This window comes from Bombina bombina, chromosome 12 (assembly GCF_027579735.1).
Source record: "Bombina bombina isolate aBomBom1 chromosome 12, aBomBom1.pri, whole genome shotgun sequence".
NCBI lineage: Eukaryota > Metazoa > Chordata > Amphibia > Anura > Bombinatoridae > Bombina > Bombina bombina.
The window spans coordinates 139,069,560-139,084,218 of record NC_069510.1 but is presented as its reverse complement, the minus strand read 5'-3'; positions in this window follow the sequence as shown (position 1 = coordinate 139,084,218).

Below are 14,659 nucleotides of genomic sequence, written 5' to 3'. Positions count from 1 at the left end.
ATAGGCCCCTCCCACTCATCTACAACAGTGGAAAAACCTCAGGAAACTGTTTCTAGGCAAAAATCAAGCCAGCCATGTGGAAAAAACTAGGCCCCAATAAGTTTTATCACCAAAGCATATATAAAAACGATTAAACATGCCAGCAAACGTTTTATATTGCCATATTATCAGAGTATATATCTCTGTTAGTAAGCCTGATACAAGTCGCTATTAAATCACTGTTTTTAGGCTTAACTTACATTAATCAGGTACCAGCAGCATTTTCTAGTCCCTAGAAAAACTTAAAACTGCACATACCTCAATAGCAGGATAACCTGCACGCCATTCTCCCTCTGAAGTTACCTCACTCCTCAGACATATGTGAGAACAGCAGTGGATCTTAGTTACTTCTGCTAAGATCATAGAAAACGCAGGCAGATTCTTCTTCAAATGCTGCCTGAGATAAAATAGTACAAACTCCGTAGGGTACCATTATAAGAAAATAATAAACATTTGATTGAAGACAAAAACTAACTATATTTCAGCCACTCTCCTCTTACTACCCTCCATCTTTGTTGAGAGTTTTCAAGAGAATGACTGGGTATGGCAGTTAGGGGAGGAGCTATATAGGCAAGCTCTGCTTGTGGGTTTCCTCCTTGCAACTTCCTGTTGGGAAATGAGAATATCCCCAAAGTAATGGATGATCCGTGGACTGGATACACCTTACAAGAGAAAAAAACAGGATTTAATGCTTACCTGATAAATTACTTTCTCTTGTGGTGTATCCAGTCCCACGGATTCATTCCTTTACTTGTGGGATAGTCTCCTTCCCTACAGGAAGTGGCAAAGAGAGGCACACCAGCACGAGCTGTCCATATAGCTCCCCCTCTAGCTCCACCCCCCAGTCATTCGGACTCGAAGGTTAGGAAGAAAAAGGAGAAGTACCATAGGGTGCAGTGGTGACTGTAGTTTAAACAAAAAAAATCTACCTGACTAATAGCCAGGCGGGGCCCGTGGAGCTGGATACCACCACAAGAGAAAGTAATTTATCAGGTAAGCTTAAATTCTGTTTTCTCTTGTAAGGTGTATCCAGTCCACGGATTCATCCTTTACTTGTGGGATACCAATACCAAAGCTTTTAGGACACGGATGAAGGGAGGGACAAGACAGGTACCTTAAACTGAAGGCACCACTGCTTGTAAAATCTTCTCCCAAAAATAGCCTCCGAAGAAGCAAAAAGTATCGAATTTGTAAAATTTGGAAAAAGTAATGCAGCGAACGACCAAGTCGCTGCCCTTACAAATCTGTTCAAACAGAAGCCTCATTTTTAAAAGCCCATGTGGAAGCCACTGCTCTGGTAGAATGAGCAGTAATTGTTTCAGGAGCGCTGGGACAGCAGTCTCATAGGCCAAACGGATGATGCTTTTCAGCCAAAGGAAAGAGAGGTAGCGGTCGCCTTCTGACCTCTCCTCTTACCAGAATAGATAAACAAACAATGAAGTTGTTTGTCTGAAATCCTTAGTTGCTTGTAAATAGAACTTTAAAGCATGAACCACATCAAGATTGTGTAACAGACGTTCCTTCTTCGACGAAGGATTAGGGACACAGAGAAGGAACAACAATTTCCTGGTTAATATTCTTATTAGACACAACCTTAGGAAGAAAACCGGGTTTGGTACGTAGAAACTACTCCTATCCGCATGAACACCAGGTAAGGTGAATCACACTGTAAGCAGATAAAACTCTGAAACCTCTCTTCGAGCAGAAGAGATAGCTACCAAAAACAAAACTTTCCAAGATAAAAGCTTAATATCAATGGAATGTAAAGGTTCAAACGGAACCCCTTGCAGAACTGAAAGAACTAAATTCAGACTCCATGGCGGAGCCACAGGTCTATAAACCAGGCCTTGATTCTGACTAAAGCCTGACTAAAACGTTTGAACGTCTGGTACCTCTGCCAGACGTTTGTGAAAAAGAATAGACAAGGCAGATATCTGTCCCTTTAAGGAATTAGCTGATAATCCTTTCTCCAATCCATCTTGGAGAAAGGACAAAATCCTGGGATCCTAACCTTACTCTCCATGAGTAAACCCTTGGATTCGCACCAAAAAAGAATATTTTTCAATAAAAACCGTTTGCCATTAAGTAGTGTCAACCAGCTTAAATTAGCCCCTGTTATGTAAGCTAGCAATTCCATACTTAGTCTCTGAATACAACTTACCCCTTCCCTCATGGGGATCTTATCAGTCCTTTCTAGCATTATCACAGTCTTGTCTAGAAATAAATGACTGAACATACCTTATTGCAGCCTGACCTGCAAACCGTTCCCCCCTACTGAAGTTTTCTTGTACCTCCTCAGTCCTTTGTGGGAACAGCAGTGGATTTTAGTTACAACATGCTAAAATCATCTTCCTCCCTGCAGAAATCTTCATCTCTTTTCTGATAGAGAGTAAATTAGTACACACCGGTACCAATTAAAATAACAAACTTTTGCTTGTAGAAATAAAAAACTACAATTCTAACACCACATTCACTTTACCCTTCCGATTGCTTAGAGCTGGCAAGAGAATGCTGGGGGGTGGAGCTAGAGGAGGGAGCTATATGGACAGCTCTGCTGTGTGCTCTCTTTGCCACTTCCTGTAGGGGAAGGAGAATATCCCACAAGTAAGGATGAATCCGTGGACTGGATACACCATTACAAGAGAAAACATAATCTCCCGCACGAAGTATTGACAAACACCCTAAAACCATCAACCCCCACATTGCAAAACAATAAAGTAATTTACCCCTAATATGCAAATGACATAATTAAAATATTAAACCCCTTAATCGCCACCCACCCACATCGCAATAAACTAATTAACATATTAACCCTGATATCGCCAAACCCCCCATCATAATAACCCTAATTAACCTATTAACCCCCTAAAACCCACGAAACCCCCACATTGCAATAACCCTAATTAACCTTATTAAACCCTAAACCATCAAACCCCCCACATCGCAATAACCCTAATTAATATATTAACCCATATACCGCCAACTCCGCCACAACGCAAATAACAAATTTAATTACTAAGCCCCCTAAACTAACACCCCCTAAATTAACCCCAATTACTACGAAATTACAATTAAAATTAAAAAAAACTAACATTAAATTACAAAAAATAAAAAACGTCTAACATTATATAAAAAATAAACTAAATTATCAAAAATAAAAAAAATATACCGAATCTCAATGAAAAATAAAAAACACCCCCTAATATAAAACTACCAATAGCCTCTTAAATGGGCATTTTGTAGGGCATTGCCTAAGTTAAACAGCTCTCTTAACTCTAAAATAATACTAAGTCTCCCCTAACAGTAAAAACCCCCACCCACCAAACCCCCCAAAATAAAAAACCCTAACACTAAAAATAACTTAAACTACCCATTGCCCCTAAAGGGGCATTTGTAGGGACATTGCCCTTAAAAGGGCATTCAGCTCTTACACTTATTAACCCCTAATCTGCCGCCCCCGCTATCGATGACCCCTGCATATTATTATTAACCCCTAATCTGCCGCTCCGTAAACCGCCGCAACTTACATTATCCCTATGTACCCCTAATCTGCTGCCCCTAACACCGCCGACCCCTATATTATATTTATTAACCCCTAATCTGCCCCCCTCAACGGTCGCCGACACCTGCCTACACTTATTAACCCCTAATCTGCCGAGCGGACCTGAGCGCTACTATAATAAAGTTATTAACCCCTAAAGCTAAGTCTAACCCTAACACTAACACCCCCCTAAGTTAAATATAATTTACATCTAACGAAATTAATTAACTCTTATTAAATAAATTATTCCTATTTAAAGCTAAATACTTACCTGTAAAATAAATCCTAATATAGCTACAATATAAATTATAATTATATTATAGCTATTTTAGGATTAATATTTATTTTACAGGTAACTTTGTATTTATTTTAACCAGGTACAATAGCTATTAAATAGTTAAGAACTATTTAATAGTTACCTAGTTAAAATAATAACAAAATTACCTGTAAAATAAATCCTAACCTAAGTTATAATTAAACCTAAACACTACCCTATCAATAAAATTAATTAAATAAAATACCTACAATTACCTACAATAAAACCTAACACTACACTATCAATAAAAAAATTAAATACAATTCCTACAAATAACTACAATGAAATAAACTAACTAAAGTACAAAAAATAAAAAAGAACTAAGTTACAAAAAAATAAAAAAATATTTACAAACATAAGAAAAATATTAAAACAATTTTAAACTAATTACACCTACTCTAAGCCCCCTAATAAAATAACAAAGCCCCCCCAAAATAAAAAAATGCCCTACCCTATTCTAAATTAATAAAGTTAAAGCTCTTTTACCTTACCAGCCCTGAACAGGGCCCTTTGCGGGGCATGCCCCAAGAAAATCAGCTCTTTTGCCTGTAAAAAAAACCATACAATACCCCCCCCAACATTACAACCCACCACCCACATACCCCTAATCTAACCCAAACCCCCCTTAAATAAACTAACACTAAGCCCCTGAAGATCTTCCTACCTTGTCTTCACCTCAACAGGTATCACTGATCCGTCCTGGCATCCGGTGCTGAAGAGGTCCAGAAGAGGCTCCAAAGTCTTCCTCCTATCCGGCAAGAAGAGGACATCCGGACCGGCAAACATCTTCATCCAAGCGGCATCTTCGATCTTCTTCCATCCGGTGCGGAGCGGGTCCATCTTGAAGCAGCCGACGCGGATCCATCCTCTTCTTTCGGCGTCTCCCGACGAATGACGGTTTCTTTAAGGGACGTCATCCAAGATGGCGTCCCTCGAATTCCGATTGGCTGATAGGAATTCTATCAGCCAATCGGAATTAAGGTAAGGAATATTCTGATTGGCTGATGGAATCAGCCAATCAGAATCAAGTTCAATCCGATTGGCTGATCCAATCAGCCAATCAGATCGAGCTCCGCATTCTATTGGCTGTTCCGATCAGCCAATAGAATGCAAGCTCAATCTGATTTTTTTTATTTTGGGGGGCATTGTTATTTTATTAGGGGGCTAGAGTAGGTGTAATTAGTTTAAAATTGTTGTAATATTTTTCTTATGTTTGTAAATATTTTTTTATTTTTTGTAACTTAGTTCTTTTTTATTTTTTGTACTTTAGTTAGTTTATTTCATTGTAGTTATTTGTAGGGAATTGTATTTAATTTTTTATTGATAGTGTAGTGTTAGGTTTTATTGTAGGTAATTGTAGGTATTTTATTTAATTAATTTATTGATAGGATAGTGTTAGGTTTTAATTATAACTTAGGTTAGGATTTATTTTACAGGTAATTTTGGTATTATTTTAACTAGGTAACTATTAAATAGTTCTTAACTATTTAATAGCTATTGTACCTGGTTAAAATAAATACAAAGTTGCCTGTAAAATAAATATTAATCCTAAAATAGCTACAATGTAATTATAATTTATATTGTAGCTATATTAGGATTTATTTTACAGGTAAGTATTTAGCTTTAAATAGAAATAATTTATTTAATAAGAGTTAATTAATTTCGTTAGATTTAAATTATATTTAAGTTAGGGGGGTGTTAGTGTTAGGGTTAGACTTAGCTTTAGGGGTTAATCCATTTATTAGAATAGCGGTGAGCTCCGGGTCGGCAGATTAGGGGTTAATAATTGACAGTTAGGTTGTCGGCGATGTTAGGGAGGGCAGATTAGGGGTTAATACTATTTATGATAGGGTTAGTGAGGCGGATTATTGGTTAATAACTTTATTATAGTAGCGCTCAGGTCCGCTCGGCAGATTAGGGATTAATAAGTGTAGGCAGGTGTCGGCGACGTTGAGGGGGGCAGATTAGGGGTTAATAAATATAATATAGGGGTCGGCGGTGTTAGGGGCAGCAGATTAGGGGTACATAGCTATAATGTAGGTGGCGGCGCTTTGCGGTCGGCAGATTAGGGGTTAATTATTGTAAGTAGCTGGCGGCGACGTTGTGGGGGGCAGGTTAGGGGTTAATAAATATAATACAGGGTCGGCGGGGTTAGGGGGCAGCAGATTAGGGGTACATAGGGGATAACTTAGCTGGCGGCGCTTGTGCGGTCGGCAGATTAGGGGTTAAAAAAAAAAAACGAGTGGCGGCGATGTGGGGGGGACCTCAGTTAGGGGTACATAGGTAGTTTATGGGTGTTAGTGTACTTTAGGGTAACAGTAGTTAAGAGCTTTATAAACCGGCGTTAGCCAGAAAGCTCTTAACTACTGACTTTTTTTCTGCGGCTGGAGTTTTGTCGTTAGAGCTCTAACGCTCACTCAGAAACGACTCTAAATACCCGGAGTTAGGAAGATCCCATTGAAAAGATAGGATACGTAATTTACGTAAGGGGATATGCGGTATGGAAAAGTCGCGGCTGAAAAGTGAGCGTTAGACCCTATTTTGAGTGACTCCAAATACCGGCGGTAGCCTAAAACCAGCGTTAGGAGCCTCTAACGCTGGTTTTTCACGGCTACCGCCGAACTCTAAATCTAGGCCTTAGTTAGCACAATTTTTTGCATTTTGGGGGTGGGGCTTGGGTATTTAAGATGTATTGTTTGCTTTCACACTGTTTGGTCTGAGGAAGGGGTCTGTGGACCTTGAAATGTCACCATGTTTTATTAAACCACATTATTTTCACCTACATCCAGTGAGTGCAGTCCTTATCAAACTTATTTGTATTACTTTGACTTAGCACCCTGGTTGCTGTCCTAAAGGAAGTGGGAGTGCAGATACAGGAGGAATATATATATATATATATATTATATATATATATATATATATTATATATTTATATACCCTGTTCACTGTATACAGCTTATACAAATAGTGATGAATGGAACTTTAATGAATTGATACCATGTATCTTAATAGATGTCTATAATGTCTTGTGTGGCCTTTGAGAGTGTTTTGCACATGTGCAAGATAATAGACAGTCTCAAATAGTCATGAAATAGTTGCAAATATGTCCAGAATGAGGATTTGTCAAGGGCCCAGAGGTGTCAAATTTGAATAGGCAAAAACATAAATTATGCTTACCTGATAATTTCATTTTCTTCTGTGGGAAAGAGTCCACAGCCGCATTCATTACTTGTGTGAAAATAAGAACCTGGCCACCAGGAGGAGGCAAAGACACCCCAGCCAAAGGCTCAAATACTCCTCCCACTTCCCCTATCCCCTAGCAATTCTGCCGAGGAACAAGGAACAGTAGAAGAAACATCAAGGTGAAAAGGTGCCAGAAGACTATACATGAAAAAATGCCTCAAAAAACGTGCAGGGGGCTGTGGACTCTTTCCCATGGAAGAAAATGAAATTATCAGGTAAGCATAATTTATGGTTTTTCATTACTTGTGGGGAAAATTATACCTAAGCCAAAGAGGACACTGAATGCCAGAATGGGAGGGTAAGAGGTGGCCCAATCTGAGGGCCCCAGAACTGAACCACATCCCATAAAGAAAAAAGTCCCGCTTCATCCAAAAACCGGGAACAAAAACCATGAAGATAAATGGCCCCAAGGACACAAACGACAGTCCCAAGCCTGGCTAAAAACCACATGCAATGCAAATGAGCCAACAGGACTCGAAGCCCAAAGGCAGATCCCAGACACACGCTCCCATAAAGGGGCTAGACCAACAACTCCCCAAAAGAAGAAGTAAGGTAGAGGGATAACTAACCAGAACTCTGTCTTCCAAAGGACAGATCAATCCAGCTCGCGAGACTCAAGAGAACCTCACCAGGTACCCAGAAAAAAGGGCATCATCAGCCACACGCAACCAGAGCGGAGACCGAAAAAGAAAACGAAATGTATCTCAAGAAACAGAAAAACCGCACAGATGGCTAAGTAGTACGTCATAGTGCAAGCCACAGAACAAAAGGAAAAAAAAACCTTGTCTAGCTTCCCAGCTGGAGGGAACCAAGGAGTTCGCCTCAAACCGTAGAAGAGACCGAGGCGCCTCCCGACGAAAACCCTGTAGCCCAGTATAAAAGGAACCAGCCAAACTAAGTTCCTAGGTAAAACACCCCTCCATGGAGGGAAATTCAGATGATCCAAATCCCCTGAGAGCTCAGAGAGCACCTCAACAGGGACCCAATGCATCCAAAGAAAACCGAGGCATCTGACAAGTCGAAAGATGACCAGAACCACAGCTTGGGATCCTCCACCACCACAGAACTGCCACGGCGAGAAACTCCCACACACGTAAAGACCAACTTGTTAACGACAGGAAAAGTCCAGGGACAGAGTCCCACTGCCCCCTTGAACGAGAGGGAAGAAAACAACCAGGCATATCAAAAAGAATGTGACCAGAAACACAGGCAGAGTCCCACCAGAACCAGAGGAACCCCGAACCCAGAAGCCAAATCCCAAGGGTATCTCCATCCCTGAACCAGGGACTAACTAGGAAAACACCCACAGAAAAAACAAAAGTCCCCCAAGCGAAGACTGAGGACAAGGGAACCTTGCCCACCGGACACAAAACTCAACACAAGAATCAAAATGACCCAAAACGAGCCAGCTCCCAAAAGGAGCAGAGACTACCCAAGGAGCAATCTCGGGCCCCACAACTGATGCTGTTGTGTAAGCTATGAGGACAAAGCGACCCATACCAAGGCACTCCACAGGAATGCTGATTCAAGGACAGAGCCCAACAGACTCCAAAGGAAGTCCAGAACACATTCCCTCACAGAAACAAAGGCCCAGAACAGCCAGAAGAAGGGACCAGACTCTCTAAAAGAGAGAAAATGAAGAACCCCTTCCAGGCGCAACCCGAATACCGGAGGGGAAAAAATGGGACAGTATAAACGGAGCTATTTGGAGATGGAATGTATGTAGTGATCAAGTGCGGGAGCCCCGCACGAAACGCGTATACAGTTTCTTTTTTTGCTACCATTGCTCACTCCGGTTCTGGAGGTGAGCGTTTTTCTACTTGTTTTTTACTATGTCAGTGTAATTTTTTGTTTTTATGCTTGTGCCACAATAAACCTTTTCATCTTATACTGAGGATTACTCGTCTATCTTGTCCGGTGCAGCCGTACTTCTGTGTACTTGTGTTTGGCTGTTGCTTATTGGATGTCCTGGGCAGAGACTTCCCCTGTATGGCTCCTGGATATTGATGTCATCGGATAGGAGGGGGCGCGAATGTGTACACGCCGAAGATACGCTGTGTGGCTTTTTCTGCGAGAAGACGGGTAAGCACTGCTTCTGCTTCTGTTTTGATGTGGATATGTGTTCTGGTCTAGCCCCTTGAAGCGGTTGCACGACGTAAGCAGAATAGCCTTTTCCTTGGGAGATTAGCGTCTTCCTTTGTGCGTTATTACATGTGCGGTACTGAAGAGTAAGACCCCCTGCCTATTACCCTTCGTGTCAACTCTATTTTGGTTTATGTTTGCATCAGAGTGGCGTGGATTGTAGAGAATCATAAGCATATTTTTTGTGTTTAAGTCTACATAGTGACTTTCTTTACTGACATAGTATTAATTCAAGTATGTCTGACACACGTGAGAGTTTTGTTTTAAAAGATTTGGAAGGCACTCTAGATCAATATGAGCAAGATCTTGACAATGAAAATACACTGGATAATTTGTTCTTTCATATTGATGAACTTTGCAGAAAGGACATCAAGCTAGATTTAGACATTAAAGCATTCCTATTGTACAAAAAATATGAACGTATCCCAAGGGGATTAAGAATTAGAAAGTTTCCTTCCTTTTTGGTAACAGACTCTGACTTTATACTAAAATGGAACAAAATTCTTAATGACTGTTCATTTGCTTTAATGGAATTGCTAATTGATTACAAAAAACAGCAACGACAAGAACAAATCATTTTGATAAAAGCTATACAGACTGACTTACAAAATCTACAGACAGACCCCAATTTTAAAGAATATGATGTTAAATTTGAACAATTCATGTTAAAATTTTCTAAAGATTTATGGGATTTTAAAAAAAAACAAATTGTCCAGGGATAAGAGGGATTATGAGGCCAATAGGGTCTATAGATGGAATAAAGGCCCACAAAAGAGTTTTTCCTTTACCAAATCAGGTTCACAGCAGAATGGTGATTATAAAAAAGTTAAAACACAGCAATACAAAAATAATAAAAAAATTAGGTTTGCAGAGACAGACTATGATGTGGACACATCAGATCATGATTCCCCAGATGACACAGCTGTGACTCAGGGGTTATCGGCATTGGATGTCCCAGAATTGGTGTCAGGCCCTCCAAAAAACTGGGAGGGCCTGACACTAAAACCTATAAGAAAAAAACTAGAAAGGGCAGCAGGGGAAGAAAAATAAAAAATAAAAACAGACAAGAGATATTACACCAGACAGAACAAGACTCAGGCCCGCAAATATGTTTGAGAAATGTAAATTTATCAAAGCATACTTTGACCTTAGCGGAAACAGAGGTTCTTAGTCTAGGATTAAATTTCTCCCCCACCACTCATTTCAGTCTGTTCGACACCATCCTGTATGTCAATAAATTTGTTAGAAAATTGACACTCAAAAAACATTTTTTCACAGAGAGCCAGGATGGTGTTGAGCAGAGTGAAATTTTAGGAAATGCACTGGCAATTAGTGATGAGCAGGTTCTCGAATGTGAGCCTTTAATGTTTTTTATAGATCAATGTGCTATTGCAGATTTGGTTTCTTTGAGAGAAGAATCAGAGAATGTAGAGGGTCTATCTGATGATTTTGGAGTTGCTTATGAAAGCGAAGTTGTTACTAATTTTCCTAAGATGAAAGGTAGAAGTTCTTTCTACCCTGTACAGACAAGAGGGAAGAGCTTGGATATTTTCCAAAGAAGTGTAGAACATAAGCTAATCCAGCTATCTGAAACAATAAATTCCAAGGTCAAAAAAGTGCCCTCTAGACATCGCAACAACATTACCACCTGTCAACATAAAGCTCTTATTTCTTTGAAGGAGAATAAGAATATTGTCATAAAAGCATCTGACAAGGGTGGTAATGTTGTTGTGATGGACAGAGAATATTATCTCTTTGAATCATTAAGACAACTCAGAGATGAGGAAGTATACATTAAATTGAAGGAGAATCCGACAAAAACTTTCAGAGATCAATTGGAAGGAATTGTCACTCTGGGTTGCCAAATAGGTATCTTTCCTGAGCATAAAAAAGAACAATTTTTGCCAAAAGCACCAAATGTGCCAATTTATTATTTTTTGCCCAAGCTTCACAAGGACCCTGTTCATCCGCCAGATAGACCTATCATCTCAGGGGTGGGTTCCCTGTTGGAGCCCATCTCTGAGTTGATTGATACTTTTCTTAAACCCCTTGTTGCTGACCTTTTGAGTTTTATACAGGATTCTACCCAGGTGTTGAAGAGCATGTATAATCTTGAATGGAAAAGTACATACAAATTTGTGACTATTGATGTGGCTTCACTGTACACCTCCATTCCACACCGCAGGGGGTTAGAAGCTATCTCTGGTATTCTAGACAAACAGTCAAAATACTCAGAGGATGTCAAGCATTTTTTGTCTATCACAATTGAGTTTTTGTTAACACACAATTATTTTTTGTTTGAGGGCTCTTACTATCTGCAGAGGCGTGGAACAGCGATGGGGGCAAAGTTTGCCCCATCGTACGCCAACCTCTATATGGGGTTGTGGGAACTGTTCCACGTCTTTGCAGATAGTAATCCCTTCAAAACTCAAATTGTTTATTTTGGTCGCTATATTGATGACCTCCTGTTGGTGTGGGATGGAGATGTACAGTCTATTTGTTCCTTCTTTGATTATTTAAATCCTAATGATTTTAATCTGAAATTTGTAGGAACATACAGTGAGTCCAAAATTAATTTTTTGGACATCGAACTATCGATTGATCCAGATCAGGGTCTAATAGTCACAGACATTCACAGAAAACCCACTGGGGGAAATACCATTCTCAATTTTAGGTCTTGTCATCCACCACATGTTTTAAAGGCGATCCCCAAAGGCCAATTCATATGCACCAAGTGTATTTGTTCTAAAGAGACTTTATATCAAGAACAAAGTCATATCTTGAAAACACGCTTAATGGCTAGGGGTTATTCAGAAAAACTTTTAGATAGCACCAAATCAGTGGTTGATGACATCCCCCGAAATACATTGCTCACCTACAAAAGACATAAAAAGCAAAAGAAAAAGGATGAACTCAATAAGGTCATTTTTAGCACCCCTTTCAGTTTAGAATTTAAAATCATTAGTAACATCATTAGGGAATGTCTACCAATACTTGAGAATGATCCAATTCTGAGTAAAGTAATTTCAGATGGGGTACAATGTGTCTCTAGACGTGCCAAAACCATTGGTAATTTGGTTGCGCCCTCTTTATTACCAGAGAAAAAATCTGGAACCTGGCTCAGAAGGAGAATAGGGTTCTACAAATGCAGGGCTAGGATCTGCAAAACATGTAATTATGTTATTGAGGGGAATAGTTTTCAATCTAGTGTTACCAAGAAAGAATACGACATTAGGTTTTCACTTTCGTGTAAATCTACACATGTTGTGTACCTCCTCACCTGTAGGGGATGCAAAAAACAATATACAGGTAAAACAACAAGGGCCCTCAAAGATAGAGCTCTTGAACATATCAGGGACATTGATGACCCTGATGTGTTCACATCAGTGGCTTCGCACTTCAAATTTGAACGTAATGGGGATTCCTCATTAGCCACTTTTCAAGCAATTGACCATGTACCCTGGACAAAAAGAGGGGGTGATAGAGATTACGCTCTCTGCAAAAAAGAAGTGAAGTGGATCTTTTATTTGCAAACTAGATCACCAAAGGGCTTAAATGTGGAGGCTGATGTTAATCTGTTTGTTTAACCAAGTGATATTATTCTTCTATTATGTGTTCATCCTGTTATTGCCTTTGCATAAATGTATATGGGGGTTTTCACATATGAATTTTTACCTTTAGCTTATAAGGTTCACTGATTCAGTTCTAAACACTAATTACATTTTTGCGCTGTAAGTATACATGGGGTGGCTTTTTCATATGAATGTATATAAATTGCTTATATTAGTTACCCATTTAGATGTAGTTTTAAGTATTGATTACATTTCTGCGTTGTAAGTACAGTTCTTTTGATTTTGTGTGTCAGCTGTATGTTTTAGCCATGTAGGGGTTAACCGGAAGGTTGATTAATTACATTATCTGTGGCTATTTAAGGGTAGCATTTGGAGATGGAATTTATGTAGTGATCAAGTGCGGGAGCCCCGCACAAAACGCGTATACAGTTTCTTTTTTTGCTACCATTGCTCACTCCGGTCCTGGAGTGAGCGTTTTTCTACTTGTTTTTTACTATGTCAGTGTAATTTTTGTTTTTATGCTTGTGCCACAATAAACCTTTTCATCTTATACTGAGGATTACTCGTCTATCTTGTCCAGTGCAGCCGTACTTTGTGTACTTGTGTTTGGCTGTTGCTTATTGGATGTCCTGGGCAGAGACTTCCCCTGTATGGCTCCTGGATATTGATGTCATCGGATAGGAGGGGGCGCGAATGTGTAAATGCCGAAGACACGCCGAAGATACGCTGTGTGGCTTTTTCTGCGAGAAGACGGGTAAGCACTGCTTCTGTTTTGATGTGGATATATAAACTGAGCTATACCACACCACCCGGTAAACCCCAGTCCTATCCCAGATCTGCAAGAGACCTGAAGGAGGAGGACGTCACAGAGAGTCTTCCAGGAACTGAAACCCCAAGTCGAACCAGACATGAGCCAGACCCCAACCGAAATTCCGGTCCGACACTCCTCACCCGAGGAAGTAACCCGAAAAAACCGAAATCCTAGAAAACCCAGAGAAAAAGGACTGTGAAAAACGCAGAACCGATCTCAAGGCGATAGAACCCTTGACACAGAGTCAAAACTCTGCAACAATCAGAAACAGGGTCCCACGTCGGCCCCCGACCCAAAGAGGGTAGAATAGAATTCTGGAAAAAAACTGAACCAGAACCGAGTTCCTGCCAGAGGAGACCTCTAGCAACAGCAGAGAGGCAAACCAGCCCCCCACGTGGCAAGCCAAAGGCTAGCCACCCAACAGCACAGCTGCCGTATCCCAGAGAATGCAGGCAGAAACCCGTTATCTCTCGCCAACAAATCAAGCGCCCCACCACTAATCCACAAAGGGATCACTTAAAAGCGGAACGAAACGAGGTCCAGAGACCTGAGGAGCCTAAACCCCCCAAAGGGCAGCAAGATCCAAGAACAAGGCCCAAAACTGACCTAGCGGAGAAGGCCCTGCCCCCCTATCAGGAGAGGCAGAAGCAACACGGTGGAAAACCACCAACACATGCCCCAGGAATAGATTGGCACCCGATCTCTCCCGGTATTCGGACCTGAAAGTCCACGATGTAGATGTATAGTGTAGTTTGTGAAAACACTCAAGGTCCCGCCGGACCTGCTAGGCGCAGCACGCGTCACTGACAACTTAACATGGTGCACTCAAAACTCTGGACCTAATAAGTCCGTGAACAACTTCCATGAAAACAATAAAAAGCAAGTCCATCCCAGAAATTCCCAAAGGAATAATCAAATAAAAAACATCCTAACCGGATAACAGAAAATAGGGCAGCCCGAAGGCATCTGCCAAAATAAAAAATCTGGGAAAAAAA